Source organism: Benincasa hispida, unplaced genomic scaffold (genome assembly GCF_009727055.1).
Source record: "Benincasa hispida cultivar B227 unplaced genomic scaffold, ASM972705v1 Contig285, whole genome shotgun sequence".
Taxonomy (NCBI): domain Eukaryota; kingdom Viridiplantae; phylum Streptophyta; class Magnoliopsida; order Cucurbitales; family Cucurbitaceae; genus Benincasa; species Benincasa hispida.
In genome coordinates, this window is record NW_024064780.1 from 245,825 (window position 1) to 266,238 (window position 20,414).

Here is a 20,414-nt window from a genome sequence, read left to right on the forward strand (position 1 = left end):
GAGGCGGATCGGGTGTATGATTTTCTGGTTGGCTTAAAACTTAAATTTGATGGTGTCTGAAGTCGGATTTTGAAACAGAGACCAATACCATCTCTAATGGAAGTATGCTCAGAGGTCAAGTTAGAAGAGGATAGAACCAGAGCTATGAATGGCACTAGCAACAACCACTTAGATTCTGCTGCGTTTGAAGCCGTGTCTTCGGGACCAGAGAGTGACAAACAGAACGAAAAATCCTCACCAATCTGTGAGCACTGTAAGAAACCGTGGCACACCAAAGGTCAATGCTGGAAGTTACACGATTGCACACTGAATGGCAAGCAACGGCCTGCGAATGATAAGTCAAAAACCGGTTGGGCCCTTGTTAGTGAAACAGGGGATGGTACATCATCAGCCACTAACCAGGTAGAGTCAAGCATGGTTGGAACCAATAATGTCGTGCAATCAGGTACTTCTCAGTCTTTTAGCTTCTTGGTCGAAGGGGATGAATCGTGGATCCTTGACTCAGGAGTAACAGACCACCTAACTAGATCATCTGATCAATTCCTCTCTTATTATCCAAGTGCGGGAAACGAGAGAATACGAATTACAGATGGGTCTTTTGCTTCCGTTGCTGGGAAAGGTCACTTATCTCCTATTCAAGGGTTGATTTTACAGAATGTCTTGCATGTGCCAAAGAGATCTTATAATCTGCTATCTGTCAGTAAAATAACTAGAGATCTAAATTGGCACTGCCCGGCACAGTAGGGGGCTCTACTTCCTCTCGGAGGATGCTTCATCTAGGAGTTTATCTAGCACTTGTTTACTATCTTCCCTTACTATTTCTGAAACTGATTTCCTGTTATGGCATTTTCGACTTGGACATCCGAATTTTCATTATATGAAGTATTTATTTCCCCATTTATTTCGTAATGTTAATATTTCATCTTTATCTTGCGATGTGTATATTCGTGCAAAACAATCTCGGGTGTCTTTTACTTCTCAGCCTTATAAACCTTCCCAATCTTTCCACCTGATATATAGTGATGTGTAGGGCCCATCTAATATCACAACCGTGTCGGGTAAGCGGTGGTTTTTCACCTTCATAGATGATCACACTCGTCTTACATGGGTGTTCCTTCTTACGGATAAGTCTGAAGTGACTACAGTCTTTCAGTAATTCTACACCACGGTCGAAACCCAGTTCAATACCAAAATTGCTATCCTTCGGAGTGACAATGGCCGTGAGTTCGTTAATCAGTCCCTCCGTGAGTTTTTAAATTCTAAAGGTATTATCCACGAGAACTCCTGTGCCTATACCCCACAACAAAAGGGGTGGCCGAACGAAAAAATCGTCACCTTATTGAGGTTGTTCGGGCACTCATGATTCCTGCATCCATACCCTTGTACTTATGGGGCGATGTTGTACTCACTGCAGCCCATCTCATTAATTGAATGCCTTTCCGTGTTCTCAAGTTCCAGACTCCCTTAGCCCATTTGAAAGAATCCTTCTCTTCTACCCGACTTTTCCCAGATGTTCCCCTTCGGGTGTTTGGGTGTACGGTGTTTGTTCATAATCATGGTTCTCACAGTAAATTCGCTCCTAGGGCTAAAAAATGTGTCTTTGTTGGGTATCCGCTACATCAATGGGGCTACAAATGTTATCAGCCATCTTCTCGAAAGTACTTTATCACCATGGATGCTACCTTTCAAGAAGATATACCTTTCTTTCCTGTTAGTCCTCTTCGGGGGGAGACTTTGAGTGAAGAGACTAACACATCATCCATTTATTCTATTCCTGTAGACTTGTTTCTTGAACCAATTCCTGAAACTAATCCTGGCCCTCCCATTCCTAACAATCCTATCCTTCTTACAAAACAAATTCCTTGGATAACCTACTATCGGAAGAATCTACAAAAGGGCAAGCTCCACCGGAAAGTGTTCAAGAGTCAGAACCAGAGCTAACTCAAGGTAACCATATTCTTGATAATAATAACTCTGTTGAAAGTAATGTAGTGAACACTGACGATGCAACGAATCTTAACAAAATTAAGAAGGATGAGAGTAATGAATTTCCCCCTGATGATGTTCAGGAGACTAAAAATGTGCAGCAGATGAATACAGAGGAAAAGGGTAACAAGACCAGTGAAATTGATGCCACCCTAGACTTACCAATTGCCCTGCGAAAGGGAACAAGGTCCTGCACCAAGTACTCTATGAAAAGCTTCTTATCTTACAGTAGCTTGTCAACAAGATTCAAGACCTTCACCACTAGTCTGGACAATGTGACTATTCCGAAAAATGTGTACAAGGCTCTGGAAATTCCTGAATGGCGGACTATAGTCATGGAAGAAATACGGGCTCTCAAGACCAACGAAACATGGGATCTAATTGTTCTTCCTAGAGGTCACAAATAGGTGTTCACAGTCAAGTACAAATCCGATGGGACTCTCGACAGATATAAGGCCAGATTAGTGGCGAAAGGGTTCACTCAAACATATAGGGTGGACTACTCAGAAACTTTCTCGCCAGTGGCAAAACTCAACACTATTCGGGTTCTTCTCTCTGTTGCTATGAACCTAGACTGGCCTCTATATCAGTTGGATGTAAAAAATGCGTTTTTAAATGGTGAGTTGGAAGATGAGGTTTATATGACCCCTCCTTCAGGGTTTGAAGCACAGTTTGGGAGTCAGGTGTGCAAACTAAAGAAGTCTTTGTATGGTCTGAAACAGTTCCTTAGAGCCTGGTTCGATTGGTTCACTACCTTTGTCAAAATCCAGGGGTACATTCAAGGTCACTCTGATCACACCCTGTTCACTAAGAAATCAACATCGAGAAAAGTAGCAGTGTTAATTGTATATGTTGACGATATTATTCTGTCAGGGAATGATTCTGTAGAAATTGACAAGCTGAAACAGAAAATGGCAGAGTAGTTTGAAATTAAAGATCTTGGTTCCTTGAGGTACTTCCTAGGCATGGAGGTAGCAAGATCAAAGAAATGGATCTCAGTGTCTCAGAGAAAATATATGTTAGACCTTTTACAAGAGACTGGGATGACTGGATGTAAACATGTAGATACTCCAGTTGAGGTCAACAATAATCTGGTAAACTTAGTAGACGACGTATTAGTGAAAAAGGAGAGATATCAACGTCTTGTAGGGAAACTGATATATCTTTCACACACCAGACCTGATATTTCATATGCTGTGAGTTTGGTAAGCCAGTTTATGCAAGCCCCATGTGAGAGACACATGGAAGCTGTTACCCGGATTCTGAGATATCTAAAGTCAATACCTGGGAAGGGCTTGATGTTTAGGAAAAATGATAGAAGATGTATCAAAGCCTACACTGACTCAGACTGGGCCGGTTCCGCTACTGACAGGAAGTCAACCTCGGGGTATTGTACCTTCGTATAGGGAAACCTTGTTACGTGGAGGAGTAAAAAACAGGGTGTCGTGGCTAGAAGTAGTGTCGAAGCTGAATATAGAGCTATGAGCTTGGGTATCTGTGAGGAAATTTGGATGAAGAAGGTATTAATAGATCTTCATCAAGAGAGTCATGACCTGAAGAGACTCTACTTTGACAACAAGGCTGCTATCAATATTGCTAATAACCCTGTTTAACATGATAAAACCAAACATGTTGAGATTGTCCGACATTTTATCAAAGAGAAACTTGACAACAGTAGTATTTGTGTTCCCTATGTTCCATCCAGTCAACAGATTACGGATGTTCTAACTAAGGGCTTACCTAGACAGATGTTTGACACTTGTATTAGCAAGTTGGGTCTCATTGATAATTATGCCCCAACTTGAGGGGGAGTGTTGAAATGGTATTTTAGCTCTAAGGGCGTTTTAGTCTTTTTCTCAGTGTCTACTGTCTAGGGTTTCTCTCTATTTGGTTATTTATACCTGTCCTGTGTTGAGTACTGTGTATTAGAAAAATTAAAAGAATAAAAATTCTCCTATCGTGGTTTTTCTCCCTGATCTAGGGTTTCCACGTAAATCTGTGTTTCTTTTCTTCTCTTATCTTTTCAATAGTTTGACCTAGTGTAACCCAACCCAGATAGCGAGTCATGGAATTATAGATTAGAGGAACATGATGGAAGGAGACCGACGAAAAGGAAGCTCCAACATTTCGAGTATCAGAAACAAGATTAGTCACTTCAGCCTTAACTTATGAAATTCTATTCTGCCCAAACCTCCTGTTTTGACATCCAATTGAACCTCGAATTCCACAACCTAGGAAAAGAAACATTCCAAAGCATGAAGTTTCTAGCAAAGCATGAGTAATGGTTTCTTCCTTCTTTCTACATATAGGGCATCAAGGCATCACATCTAGAGACCTACTGTTTAAATTTGCCATGGTTGGAAGATAGTTATGACACGCCTTCTACATAAATAAAGTCACTTTCTCTGGGACCTTTAATCTCCATAATCTTCACCACCATTCACTAAAATGGTTTGATCCAACCTTCTTTTTCTGACAACGGTTGAGAATAGCACATTTATACCCACTTCTAATATTGTATACCCCAAACTTGTCATAGTGCCAAATCTATGTATCCTCTATATCCATCAGACTTAGAGGAATTTGAAGAATTGCCTCATCATCCTCATTTATAAATGTCAATTTTAATGTATTTGTATCCTGCTGACCAGAAGAAGATATGAAGTCCGTCATCTATTGGTTATCTCTTGGATCACTGTGAGAAAGAACTCAGAATGTAGAAGGCCTAGGAATCCACAATTTCTTAAAGCCCAAAGTTGATTTACCATTCCCAATTGCCTTCCTAATACCTTGCTTTAACAGTTCCATGCCCTAACATAACCTTTTCTAGATAAACAATTTCGGGTTAGAGACATACATGCTTCCATAACAGTACAAGTTGGAAAATATACCCCTTTTAAAACCCTAATGACGTAAGAATGTGGTTTATATTTTGGAGAATTCTCCAAGCTTGCTTGGCTAGGAGAGCTTAATTAAACAGTGAAGAAACTTTGACTCAAATACCTCAGTTTTTTGTTTGTTTATAAATAACTTTATAAATGGTCAGCTGGTATACTCTATAAATACCACTAATTTTAAATTCAAAATAGAGAGTTATCATCATTTTCTTAGTTTTTTGTAAACAACAAAAATTTGTATGCAATCTTTATCATGAAAAGAATTTAGATCTTCTCGTAGACGTAGGCAATCTTGTCGAACCATGTAAACACTGTGTCTCCATCTTCTTACCTTATCTTTGTTGTTCATTGGAGTGTTTCTTTACTGCAAATCGTGCACCATTCAATTATCTTTCAAATCGCATCAAGTAATTTGATTATCGAGTTAATTGTCCATCGATTCTTCGCTATCGAGTAGCTTCGAGTACATTGTTTTCACATTCGAGTCGTACTGATTATCGTTCAAGAACCGTCGAGTACGATTGAGTATTAGTTCTGTTGGCATCGAGTTCCATCGAGAATTTAACAGAGATTCGTCAGACGAAGAAGAGAATTCTCATCGAGGATCAAGTAGGAAACAGTCAAGTGTCGAGTTCCAAGTATCGGGGATTTGGCAGAATATTTCTAAGTCATTTCTTCATTTCTCTAGCTTTGAACTTGAGTATTTGGGCCTTGTGAAGAATGGCCAGCCCAACAATTTATGGTATCAGAGCGTTTAAAAACCATCAAGGTCAACTTTTTTGGAGCATCAAGATTCTCAAGAAATTAAGACTCGATACTCGATCGGATCAGAAATGGCTGTTGCAAGGTATGGGATTGAGAAGTTTGATGGGAAGGGCGATTTTGGCCTATGGAAGACCAAAATCAAAGCCATTCTTGGACAGCAAAGAGCACACAAGGCTCTTTTGGACCTATCAACTCTGCCCTCCACTATATCAGCACAAGAAAGAGAAGACATGGAGCTTGCAGCATATGGGACTCTGGTTCTAAATCTCAGTGACAATATTTTGAGGTAAGTAATTGATCAAGATACGGTCTACAAGATGTGGGTCAAACTGGAAGGTCTTTTTGTAACAAGGATCTCTCTAACAAGATGTATCTAAGGGATAAGTTCTTCACGTTCAAGATAGATTCTGCCAAGCCCTTTCAGATAATTTGGATGAGTTCAAGAGGATAGTCTCAGAGTTCAAGAGCCTTGGTGAGAAAATTGGCGATGAGAATGAGGCTTTTGTGCTATTAAACTCTCTACCTGAAGCCTATAAAGAGGTGAAGAATGCCTTGAAATATGGTAGGAAACCAGTTACGATTGATGCCATCATTTCAGCATTAAGAACTAGAGAGTTAAAGCTTCAGTCAGTCAAGAAGGAGCATTCTAGTGCAGAGGGGCTGTTTGCCAAGGGGAAGAGCAAACAGAACTACTCTAAGGGGAATAAAAACCAGTCAGGTGAAGAGCACAAACCTAAGACCAAGCTGAGATGCAACTACTACAAGAAGAAACGTCACTTGATGAGAGATTACTACAGTCTGAAAAGGAAAAACCAAGAAAAAGAGAAGGATCAGAAGGGAAAACAACTGGAAGCATCAGTGGTTGAAGGTTTCTACTTTTATTCTGATGCCTTAGCCTCCACCAAAAATCAAACCAACAAAATCAGTCCTCTTGGGAAGCATGACTGGGTACTTGACTCCGGTTGTACCTATCACATGATATCTTTCATACCTTGGTTTAATATTTACAAGGAAATAGATGGAGAATTTGTGAACATGGGAAACAATGAAGCCTGCAAGATAAAAGGGGTTGGTTCAGTATCCTTGGAGCTAAAGGATGGATCAACCAAGCTTCTAAAAAATGTTAGACATGTACCTTTGCTCAAGAGAAACTTTATATCTCTGAGCTTGTTGAACTCCATTAGGTATGAATGCAGAGGAAAAGGTGGAGTTCTTGAGGTGATCAAGGATTCCAAAGTTGTGTTAGTTGGTGATGACCTATACATTGTGAGAGGAGTAAAGATGATGACAAGTGCCTTCACAACTTCAATAGCAAGCTTAACAGAGACTGACTTGTGGCACAAAAAACTATCTCATATTAGTGAAAAAGGGATGCAAGCACTGTCCAAACAATGAATTCTGCCCAAAGGTATCAGTGAGCACCTTCCCTTTTGTGAACACTATATTTTAGGTAAAGCAACCAGGCAAAGTTTCACAAAATCTTAGTACACCACCAAAGAAGCATTGGACTATGTCCATTCTGACATATGAGGACCATCTTCTACACTAAGCCTTAGTGGCTCAAGGTATTTTCTACTCTTTATAGATGATTTTTCTAGGAAGAGCTGGATATACTTTCTTAAAACTAAGGACCAAGTTTTGGGAAGTTTAAAGAATGGAAAGCCATGATAGAAAATAAAACATCTAAAAGGTTAAAATACTTTAGAACCAATAATGGGCTTGAGTTTTGCAATGAACACTTTGATAAATTTTGTAATGAGAATGGTATAACTAGGCATAGAATAGTGAGGTATACACCTCAACAAAATGGGGTTGTTGGGAGGTTAAGTAGAACCATAATGGAAATGGTCAGGTGTTTGCTCTCTGATGCTATCTTAAGGGAAAGTTATTGGGCAGAAGCTACAGCCTATGCCATGTATACCTTGAATAGATGCCCTCACACATCATTAGAATTGCTTACCCCTGAGGAAAAATGGACTAATCATCCTCCTAACCTAGATAACCTCAAGGTCTTTGGATGTGTAAGGTTTGTACACTAAAATAAGGGAAAGTTAAAGGCTAGAGCAGTCAAGTGCATGTTTGTAGGCTTTACAGAGGGTGTCAAGGGGTTTAAAATGTGGCATCCGTTGAGAGGAAGTTCAGAGTGAATAGAGACATCACCTTTAGGGAAGAAGAGATGTTTATGCAAAAGGAGAAAAAGGTTGAGGACGAAGGAGAGTCATCTAACACGGGATTTAAGGTGGAGTTACCAACTGAGTAGCTAATTGAGTCTAGCCAACCTAGTGACATAGGAGAAACTAAGGAAGATGTAGGGGAACGTGAGGAGATAACATGTAAACAACCTGATTTAAGCCAGTATGTCTTAGCTAGGGATAGAAAAAGGAGAACTATCATACCTCTAGCTAGATATACTGAAATAGATTATATGAATCTAGTTTTAAATGTTGTGGTAGCTTCTACTAACCAAGAACCAACTACCTTTGAGGAAGCAACAAGTTGTGCTAATGCAAGGGATAGGATTAAAGCAATGAATGAAGAGATGCATTCACTAAAAGTGAATGACACTTGGTCCTTGGTTCCTCTACCAAAAGGTTACAAACCTGTTGCCTCTAAATGGATTTTCAAACTTAAAAAAGGAGTATCCTGTGATCAAAAGCCTAGGTATAAAGCTAGATTAGTTGCACAGGGTTCACTCAAAGGGAAGGAATAGACTATTCTGAGATTTTCTCTCCTGTTGTAAAATAGACTTCCATAAGATTTCTTCTATCCTTAGTTACTCAAAACAATCTAGAATTGTATCAACTAGATGTCAAAAAAAAAAAAAAATCTTCATGGACATCTAGAAGAGACAATCTATATGACGCAAGCTAAAGGATTTGAAGTTAAAGGAAAAGAAAATCTCTTTTCCTTACTCAACAAGTCTATATATAGGTTAAAACAATCACCTAGATGCTGGTATAAGAGATTCAATGACTATATATTCTAGCATTGGGTTCAAAGAAAGTTCATTTGATATATGTGTTTATGTAAATACAGGTTCTTACAAGGACAAAGTTTACCTACTCATATATGTAGATGATATGTTGCTAGAAGGTAGGTCCAAAAAAGATCTAACCCATATTATAAACCTTTTAAAAAGAAAGTTTGATATGAAGGACTTAGGAGAAGCAAGCAAGGTCCTAGGAATAGAGATCCATAGGAACAAATAGAAGTTTATTCTAAGCATCAATCAGTCCTCTTACTGTGAGAAAATCCTTAAAAGGTTCAACATGAATGATGCTAAACTTGTGAGTTTACCTATTGCTCAGCATTTTAAGCTTTCCTCAGCTAACTCTCCTAGGGATTCTGACCAAGAACATTAGAAACAAATGGTTGTCATACCTTATAATCAAGTAGTCGGAAGCCTAATGTATTTAATGATTTCTACCAGACCTGATCTCTCATATTCAACTAGCTTAGTTAGTTGATATATGTCTGATCCTGGTAAGAGACACTGGGAGGCTACTAAATGGATCCTAAGGTACCTAGTTTAGTCTAAAAACTCAAAGTTAGTCTACCAAAGGTCAACTGAACCAAACCCAGAGCTTTATGGATATGTGGATGCTAACTATGCTAGTGATTTGGACAAAATAAGGTCCTTAACAGGTTACCTTTTCCTTTTTGGTCCTAATATAATCAACTGGAAAGCATCACTACAGCCTATAGTAGCCTTATCTACAATAGAAGCTGAATATATGACTTTAACAGAAGCAATCAAAAGGGCATTGTGGCTCAAGGTGTTGGGGTTGATGCCCTAAAGTATCGTGTCCTGTAGTTTGTACGACATTTGTGTTGTTAATATATGATATTTACTTCACATCTTGTATTTTTCTCAGTTGCTTGTTTTATTTGCTTTACCACAAACCAATAAACATAAAATCCCTGGTTATTTGTATGTGACTCAAGCATGTATGTGGTGACATACAAGTGGATCATGTCTTGAGTGATAACCAAAATGGTCTGTAGTATATAGATATAGGAGGGAAACCTTATCCTAGTAACGCTACGGATGTGGCCGCTTTGTGGAATGGTCACAAATGTTGTGACTTGTCACAGGTGGTCTGATCCTGATCATTTATATTGAAGACATGCAAGCGGGGGCATCCTATACAAAGAGTTTGTATAAGACCTGACCACGAAGTGTTAACGTCTCGTTATATAACACCGTTCATGACAGAGACTTCACTTCACTAGGATGACCATAGGTAACATGACCTCAATCCTGAGTGAGTTTGGGAAATCCTGCCATTGAGAGCGGTCCTTTAATTTGTATGGGTGCGAGTGGCCAGGTCACCGATTCATACCTACCATTTTGGGGATTCGTCTGATTTAGGAGCTGGAAACTCAGCTACACAAGATGAAATTCACTCCTTCCCCGAGGCAGAGGTAAGTAGATAGATAGCTCCCTTAAGAGATGATTTTGGGGCTTAAACGATGTGGCGCCACACACCTTCTCTTGGCCCAAGAGGTGTTCACACATAGGTGGACTATGTTGTATTGTTCATTAGAGGAATTAGTGGTACTTAACGAGTGAGATGTAACTACAGGGGCAAAACGATAATTTGGCCAACTGTACTTACGAGCATCTGTGAAGGGTCATCGTACTCATGATTGGTTATATCTGATGGACAAATAAATATATCTGTGGTAAGAAGAGTTCAGTTGTTGGTCTTTAATGGAATGCCTGACAGTTAACGGGTGGTGAATCTCGTGGCTAAAGAATTTAGTCAATTATTCATGGACCGTTGAAGCTTCGAGCCACAGGTCCATTAGGTCCCCTGGATAGCTTGGATAAAGTCAAGAACCAGTGTTTGGGTTAATTTAAAATGTTCGAATTGACAAAAGAAAATTCGATTATATATGATATAATTGGACTAGTTAATTATATATGATATAATTGGCTAATTGTATGAGATACATTATTTTGGAGAAAATTAGATATAATTGGCTAAATGTTTGAGATACATTATTTTGGAGAAAATTAGATATAAATATGATTTATATCAAGTAGAGAAGAAAATACTATAGTAGATATGTGATATCAAACTATAGGATAAAAATATAATATGATTATATTTTTATTAATATTTTAATTGATTAATTATATGATAATTAATCCAAAAATCACGTTTAGACGTGGGTTAGTGGGAATGAGTCGGTTATTGTAACCAATGAAATAAAAATGAAATTGTTTCATTTTGAATCAAGAGTTCAATCGCCGTCCAAAAAGAAAGAGTGAGTGCGCGTTGGTAGAAAAGAAAACGATCGCTTAAAGAATCGAGAGCCTATACGATAGTCGCCTCATGCCTAAATGACCGTCCACCTCGCGCCTAAACGATCGCACACTAGTTCCTACACGATCGCATAACTTCTCTAAACGATCGTAATGTGTGCCGAGTTTGCTAAACAATCGTATACCATTTCCTAAACGATCGTTCAGTAAAACCTACACAATCGTGTAGCTTCTCCTAAATGATAAGCATTTTGCTATGCGATAGCGTCTTTTTCCCTCCCACTTGCTTATCGCCTATACGATCAGTGTTTCCTCCTTCCTCTACCAAATTCACTCCGAGAATACCCGGGGCTCTTTTCTGGTGGTGTCATCCCCGTTGCCGCCATGAGTTTGCAATTGTGCGTGTTGCTACGTTGACGATTGGGTGGAGATTTCCGCTGCGATGAGTTCCGAAGTTTCGAAGACTGTCTTCAACTGGTATGGAACTCTCTCCCTTGTTTATCTTGTTCTTAGCATGCCGATAACTACTTTTGTTTGCATAATTGTATGTTTTGAATGTATAATGTGTATTTTGGTCACGGTGAGATCGGAGCGATCCGAACACGCTCAATGAACTCTTCGGTAAGAGATCCTTCACAAGGGACTGCTGAAAGACTTTGGAATAGATCAACCAATAGTGAAACTCTACTGTGACAACCAAAGTGTTATTCATTTGTCCCGAAATCCACAATTCCACACTAGAACTTAGCACATTGATATCAAGTATCATTTCATTAGAGATAAAATTGAGACAGGGGAGATAGGAATTTTAAAGGTTCATACTTCTGACAATGCAGCTGACATGTTAACAAAACCTGTTTCAAAGCTTAAATTATTTAAATGTTTAGAACATGTTGGTTTTGAGCTTCCAGAGACAGGGTAGACAGATAGGTCATAATCAGGAAGATTAGAAGATTGCAAGGCATTGGACTCAAGGTGAAGAATTGAAGAAGTTTTGACTCAAATACCTCAGTTTTTTGTTTGTTTATAACTAACTTTGTAAATGGTCAACTGGTATACTCTATAAATACCACTTATTTTAAATTCAAAACAGAGAATTATCATCATTTTCTTAGTTTTCTGTAAACAACAAAAATCTGTACGCAATCTTCATTAGTAAAAGAATTCAGATCTTCCCATGGACGTAGGTAATCTTGCCGAACCATGTAAACATTGTGTCTCCATCTTCTTGCCTTATCTTTCTTGTTCATTGAAATGTTTCTTTACTGCAAATCGCATGTCATTCAATTATCTTTCAAATCGCATCAAGTAATCTGATTATCGAGTCAATCATGCATCGATTCTTCACTATCGAGTAGCTTCGAATACATCATTTTTTCCTTCGAGTCGCACCAAGTATCATTCAAGAACCATTAAGTACGATCAAGTATTAGTTCTGTTGTCATCGAGTTCCATCGAGGATTTAACAGAGACTCGTCAGACGAAGAAGGAAATTCTCATCGAAGATCAAGTAGGAAGCAGTCAAGCGTCGAGTTCCAAGTATCGAGGATTTGGCAGAATATTTCTGGGCCATTTTTTCATCTCTCCAACATTGAACTTGAATATTTGAGTCTTTTTAAGAGTGGTCAGCCCAACAAACAGTTCAACGTCTCGAAAATTAAGGCCTCTATATTCTTTTGGAATACATAACTTCTTCTATTCAATCCGATTGATTCACGGTTTATAATTAAACCTTAGGTGGAATTGATTTTTCAAACATAAACTTTTGACTAATTGGCAAGCAAGTGGGAAAATTTCTAATCATAAATGCAGTACTTACTTTCCAAACATGTCCTTTATTTGGTAGATTTAACTCCTTTATATAACGTGGACAAAAACCTCCTTCAATGTAGTATTTAAATCTTACAATTGAAAAATCACTTTTATGCTAAAAACAAAGGTCCTTTTCTTCCCCTTGAAAAACCACTTTTATGCTAAAAACAAAGGTTTCCTTTTCTTCCCCTTCTCTCTCTCTCCCCACCTTTTTTTTTGTTTGGTCGAATGATATAGCTGGCAACCTTATAATTGATTATTAACTTGGTCAAGGAGAAGTTACATTTTAGATTACTAACAAAGCATGAGATGGTTAGGCCTTTATAAATAGATTGACTCTAGTTTTTTTTAATAGTTTTTCTTTTAACTTAGGTTCAACACAGAAACCAAGCTAAAATGAGCCGTTCACATGATTACACCCATATAATTAAGGAAATAACATTTAAAAAAACAATTGACACGAAAAGAAAAGAGACGATTACTTAGAAGATAGAATCTTATATTAAGATTGATATTTTTAAGATAATATTTTTTCAATATATACTCGTTCACTTTTCTTCGGTTTAAGGTTGTCTATCTCTCTACCTTTGATTGGCTTACACATGTGCGCACACCTTCTATTTATAGCTTTTCCCCCGGGCAAAATGCCTAATATTTACAACGATGCTAGTTTCAACAACTCTCGTTCTTTACATTTCTTCCTAGCTGCTTGGCAGACATAGGTATGGATTATTCTTATCTAAAGAAATTCTCGAATTTCTTAATCTCTAAAGAAATGCCCGAATTTTTCTAAATAATTTCTTTTGAGATACTTATTTACATTCTTCTAGATAAATCTAGAGATGTCTGATATTTACATTATGTTAATTATATTGATACTTCAAGAAGCTACTTGAATAATTAGTGTTGTTACTATTTCAACATTTTTCACCTAAACGATTTTTACATTTAACGACTGATTTCTTTATCATTTTGTAATATAATAAGATATCGATATGATTAAAGCAATAAAGTTAGTGGTTTAAATCTTAGTTTCTATCATACGTACCCCAAAAAAATAACACTTGATTAAAAACTTAAATATGAAAGTTAGAAATGGAAAGAAAATTAAAATACATGATACAGTTACAAACCTCTGTCTTTTCTACTTTTGTTGCAAATCGAATCCATTATGATGTCCAAATAAAGTAGTTACATAATCATATATAAACCATTTTAAACTAAAGAAATTACTTATGCATGCAAATATAATATATATATATATAGTACAAAAAAATATCGAAATGTGGATTGAACCGTTTAATCAAGTATAACTTAATTGACATACAAACGTATTAGTAACCACGAGATGTGTGATTCAAATTCCTTATCTTTAATTGTACTAAAAAAATGTGGACTGAACCTCCAACAATATGAAAAGTAATGTCAATTACCTCTAAGTTATTGGACTTTAGTAATTATTTTAATAATATGATTTCTCGTCAAACTAAAAAGTAGTACATGTCAATTACTTTTTAGTTATAGTATTTTAGTAATTACTTTAACAATATGATTTCTCATCAAGCTAAAATAATTATTTAACCATTGATTTAATAAGATGAGAGGTGAATTTGAATTTAAAATATTTAAGAGAGGTAAATTAACTATTAAAGTATCCTCATGGTGAGAATCATATAGAATGATTTTAATTATTTACGTAAAAATAAATATATTTAAAAAAATCTTATTATGAAAATGCAATAAACACTGATATAAACATCGTTTTGGTTGCTAATCACTTTCAAGTATATTTCATTTTGGTTATTGAATTTTTATGTTAGTTATACTTTGGTCCATGAATTTTCAAAATATCTATTCAACTTTTAAAAATCATAGCTTTAATTTATTCTTTAAACAAATAGATTAAAAACAACACAAAAAAGTAAAAGAAAAGAACGAGTCAAGAGAGACATCCCCATCCATAGTAGGGATATCTGATAGACTAAGATCCCAATTTTGAGTGCCTTCAACCCAATATTAGTAATGAGACGCATTTCGAAACATGTGTGGTAAGATCGTGTGCCACTCCATTAGTTTCTTGAAGAATGTGTCTACTTGGATAATTTTATTCATCCTTACCATATTATTTTTCCATCTAATATCCACTCGACTTAATAATTATCTTAATTAATCTTTATGACTTGAAACAAACTATCATATTTAACATAGCTAGTAGTACACATACTCGAAAGCTACATCAATAGTTGTGAAAAATACAATGATGATAAGAATCAACAAGTTAATTACTCTTTTTTTAAGGTAGAGTTAATTATTTTTTAAATGAACATTTTTAAATGTTTAGAAAATTAAAATGAAATAGACTTAAAACTTAGATATACTTTAAATAAAATTTCAGCCACTATCTTCTAACATTAATAACATGTTCAAAACCAAAGTGAGCATAGTTCAATTGACATATGAATATGTTAGTGATTAAAAGGTCTGTACTTCGAATCTCTCCATCTCTATTACATCAAATAATAATAATAATAATAATAATAAATAACCTCTTCAAAAGTAAGTGATTAATTTCCCATTAAAAACTTTAAGGGGTCAATGGCTTCTTGGAGCATATGAAGTTTAGGGTATATAATGAAAGATTCTCCTCTTTATTTGGCAACCTACGTGTGTAATTGGTATTTTCTAACAAGTTTTGACTTAATTTATATGCTGGGGAAATTTCTTAATCATAACATTGTGCCAAAAACCTCATTAATTCTAACGTTTGTTTCTTATAAATGTTAATTCTTAATGTGAAACACGTTTTTTTTTTCGTGAAATTTGGTTCTCTTCTTTTTCACTCCAATAATTATTGTCTCATTTTTAGATGTGATTTGAAAGGTGAGTTTAAAATTTCTTTTAAAAATATATATTTTAAATGTGTGGAGTATTTCTTCTCAAAATATCAAAAAGATACATTTGTTAGTAATTTTCTTTAATATTATTTTTAAAATTTTCAAAGTCAGATTTGACCATCAATGACTTGATGATTCTTTATAAGACTAGTGTTTCAAGAATATCACAGAGCTTTTATCATTTTATACATGAATAATATAAATTAATAGCAAAATAAACATAACTCAACTGACATAAAATTTTATCATCAATTTTAGTAATAAATAAAATATTGAATGAATTAATTTGATAATTTAGAGACATGATAGTTTCAAGTTTGGACAACGTCGCACATCGGCTCGATGTGGCAGCCTCAAGGATATCACAAGCTTTGTCATATTACTATTAAATTGTGTTCACTTTCACAACAAACTTATCAACTTGGAGGAAGATAGAGATTTTACATATATTAAACTATTTTTTATTGACAAATACGTTGCTTTCTTACCGTATTTCCTTTATTGGAAAAATACTATAACATTATTTGATTTATATATAAATAAGAGTTTCAGTGTCAATCTAAAGTAGCTGACCTCTCTATTTCTGTTAAGAAGTCTCAAATTCAAATCTTCATCCCAATATTTGTTTAAAAAAACTTCCCACTTCTACCTTAGAAATAGGCAGAAAATAACAAATAAATTAAAAGAAAAGCAATAAAATTGAAAATACTAGAATTTACATGAAAAACTCTCAATTTGGAGAAAAACTACTGTCTACAGAAAGAAATCCACTATGTGAAAAATTATTACAATCATACAGAAAAATTTTCTCCCCTGATCCCAATTACAATAGCATTCTCTCAAAACTTTTGATTACTCACACCTTTTTCCCACTCTCCAACTAGAGAATACAAAAAGAATTTAATTAGAGTTAGCACATTAAGCTTAAAGTGTTTCTAATTGGGACAACTAAAAACCAAAGATATGAACTCTTTTTTATAGGTTTGGAACCCATGACTTTCCTAAACCTTTTTGATGTAGGACAAACCCATGGTTTCCTAAATCTTTTTTTTTTATGTAGGACAACAATACTTCTAATATTTTGTCAAAAATCCAATAATAACATTAGTATATATATAAAAAAAAAAAGACTTATAATAATAATTAATCTTTATGACTAATGATTTATATAGATACTGAGGGACAATCATTAGAATAACAAAGGTAAGCATATGAATTTTATTTTCTCGATGCAATCGACATATACTTCTATCTTTAAGATTGAAGGTTTAAATTTTCATATCTATTTATTATTATTATTATTATTATTATTTTGCAATATGTGGGGTAGAGAATTTAAATCTCTAACTTAAAAGTTGATAGGTACAAACTTTATGATAGTCAACCTATGCTCTTCACAATAATTAATTTATCTCAACTATGGTCAATGATGATGATGTAAGATCCTACTTACTGATGGCTTCCACAGCCCAAAACATCTTCAAATTGAATTGCGACGCTAGTCTTCTTCATGATGAAATCAGACTAGGGATCATTGTCCAAAACTCTAAAGGTGAAACACTAGCAGTGTATGAAAATTTTCAACTCATGAATAGTTTAGATGAGCTTGCTAAGGAGGTAATAGTTCATGGGAAATTAACATTGTGATTGAGGTCAAAATCCATCCTCTATGAATAGAAATTAAATCCTTGATTCTCTATAGTTGGAGTGCGACATCCAACCTCTAATATTGAGGTTAATAAAATATATTTTATATTAATGGAATTAGGTTGTTGATGTTATTTTTTATTTGAAGGGATGTTTTTATTTTCCTAAAAGAATGGAAAGAAATAACGGAGAGAAGAACATATAGTTTTATGTTAAAAAATAATTTTTTGGTAACCTCATAATTATAATGTGTGACGGTTATTTATTTTTTGGTAAACCTCATATTATTATTTTTGTAATATTTTAAATAAGGCAGCCGACCCCTTTTTTTTCTTTTAAGAAAAGAAAGAAGAGAGAAAATAAAAATTAAAGAGGGAAAAAAAGGGAAAAAAACAGGTAACGGAAAAAGGAGAAAAACTCTCCGTGAGGGAGAGCGCCAGCTGCATAAGAGGGCGAGTGCTGCGCCACATCCGTCCAATGCTCTGTAGCTGGGCCCACACGACACGTGGCCACGTCACACATTCTCCTTCATAGGTGTCATCGAGTCGGAACTTACAAAATTATACCTACACGTGTAAGTTTCCTCTTCCTTTTTTCTCCACTGGGTCCCACATTTCTTTATTTTATTAATTTTTAAATACATTATTAAATTAATCCCTCATTTTTTATTTTATATCTTAACCCACCCTCGTGTTTCTTAAGTCAATTATTATTTCAAGTCAAATTAATATGAATAGGAAAAAAAAAAAAAAAAAAGCAAAAATCACTATAACCTTTACATATATATTTAGGATAATTATTTTAAAGGATAAAACTATTCAAAATATTTTTTTAAATATAATAATATGACATTATCTAACTACAATAAATCTGGTAAATAATTACGATCATAAATAATAATATTTTATTATATTTATAGATATATTAACTTATTTTTCTTTATTTAAAAATGATTCTATTTATTTCTTGATTATGACCAATAAAATTTTTAATTTAACAAAAACTTTATTAAGATCTGCAGATTACGACATCTACCTAATCTCTCTAATTTAAAAGTTCATACATTGTTTTTTTTAAAAAAAAATTAAAAATAAGAGAAATTATTATAAATAGATATATTTCAAGAACCCTCCCACTTTGTAATAAAAAGTTTAAAAAATACTTATAATTAAAAACTTTATGTTATAAAATGTAAATATTTTTAAATATATTTTTATATTTAAAAAGACCCAATAAATAATTATCTAACAAATAATTGTACTGATGAAAAATCAAAACACAAAAACGAACTCAAATATTTAATTCCACAGTTATCACTGTTAAAAATTTCTTTTAATTATAATAATTATACAAACCAAATATAACTTCATACTTCAGATATTTACAACATTTGTACAGAAATCAAACAATACCAGCTTGAAAGAAACTTTTTGAAGGATAAGAGACGAAATCATTAGAATTTGATGCGAAAATTGGTGTCTTGAACGTTTTTTTTTAAAACTAATGTCTTACCTCCTCTTCTTTTTTTTTTTTTCTTTTTTTTTTTTTTTTCACGTGGAATGTGAAAATTGAATCTCCGACTTCGAAATTGATAATATAAATTTTATATAAAAATTTTTAAAGAAGTCGACAATTGAGTTCGTACTACATGTGAGGTGAGAGAATCGAATGTCTGACCTCGAAATGGATTGTATAAATTTTATGTCAAAATTTTTAAAGATGTCGACAATTAAATTCGTGTTACATGTGATGGATGAAATAATCAAATCTTTGACTTCGAGGTGGATAATATAAATTTTATGTCTAAATTTTTAAAATAGTTGACAATTGAGTTGGTGCTATATGTGAGGTAGGAGAATTGAATTTTTAACCTCGTAGTGGATAGTATAAATTGTAAGTTAAAATTTTTAAAGAAGTTGCAGTTGAGTTCGTGTAATTTGGGATGGTTAATTTTAAAAATTAAATACAAAATGATGAAATATTTGAAAAAGGAAAATTGAAAAAATTAAATTGAGAAAATGTAATTACAATGATTTCATAAATATTGTAATGCAACTTCAGTCTTAAAACTTCCAAATCTTTTTAAAACTCACCTTTGAAAATTTAGAGTTTTATTAGTTAGAGAATTCAAATTATTTTGGTAAAGGTTTAGGACTTGTGAAATATAAAATTAAAAGTTAAAAAATCTATTAGATACTTTGTAATAACTTCTTGATTGAGACTAAACTTCTCATTAAGCCTATAGAAAAATAAAGGTTTGAATAGTATTTTGATCCTCGTATTCTTACATTTGATTCAATTTAGACTCTATATTTTAAAAATATTTAACTTAGTCCATTTACTTTCAAAATGTGATTATTTTAATCTTGTAATTTTAATTTTTAACTTACATCTTTTCTAAGTTTTGTCTTAAAAATTCGTAAAAATAAAAAGATCAAAATGGTCACTTTAGTAAAAAGAACAAAAATAACTTTTGAAAAGTACCAAATTAAACCAAAGGCAAAATTACATGGACCAAATCGAACATTTTAAAAGTAAAAAATTACCTTTTTAGTCTCTAAAATTTTGAAAAATACGTGCGCTTGATTCCTAAAGTTTTAAAATGTACCTTCTTAGGTTAAAACGTTTCTCAAATAATTTATTATCATTGTTTTAAATAATTATATGATATTTTAAATTAGAAAAATAATTTTTAAAAATGACCCCATCTTTCTAAAATTATTTTTAAAATTTTAAATATCATCTAATTATTTAAAATAATTAAGAAAACTACTTAAAAGATCTTTAAACCTATTTTAAAAAAACTTTCTAAAATTATTTTTAAAATTTTAAATATCATCTAATTATTTAAAATAATTAAGAAAACTACTTAAAAGATCTTTAAACCTATTTTAATAATTTGACGACTAAAAAGTAGCTCTTAAAAATTTATTGATCAAATATATCTATGTAATAAAAGGATATATTTTAAAAATTTAGTGACCGAACACATATGTTATTCACAATTTGAGGATTAAAATGATAATTTTCTCTTAAAATATAGACAGGAAACATAAAAGGATATTTTTAAATATAAAAAGATATTTAAAAATATTTACACTTTATAACAAAAAGTTAATAAAAAGACTAAAACAAAAAATG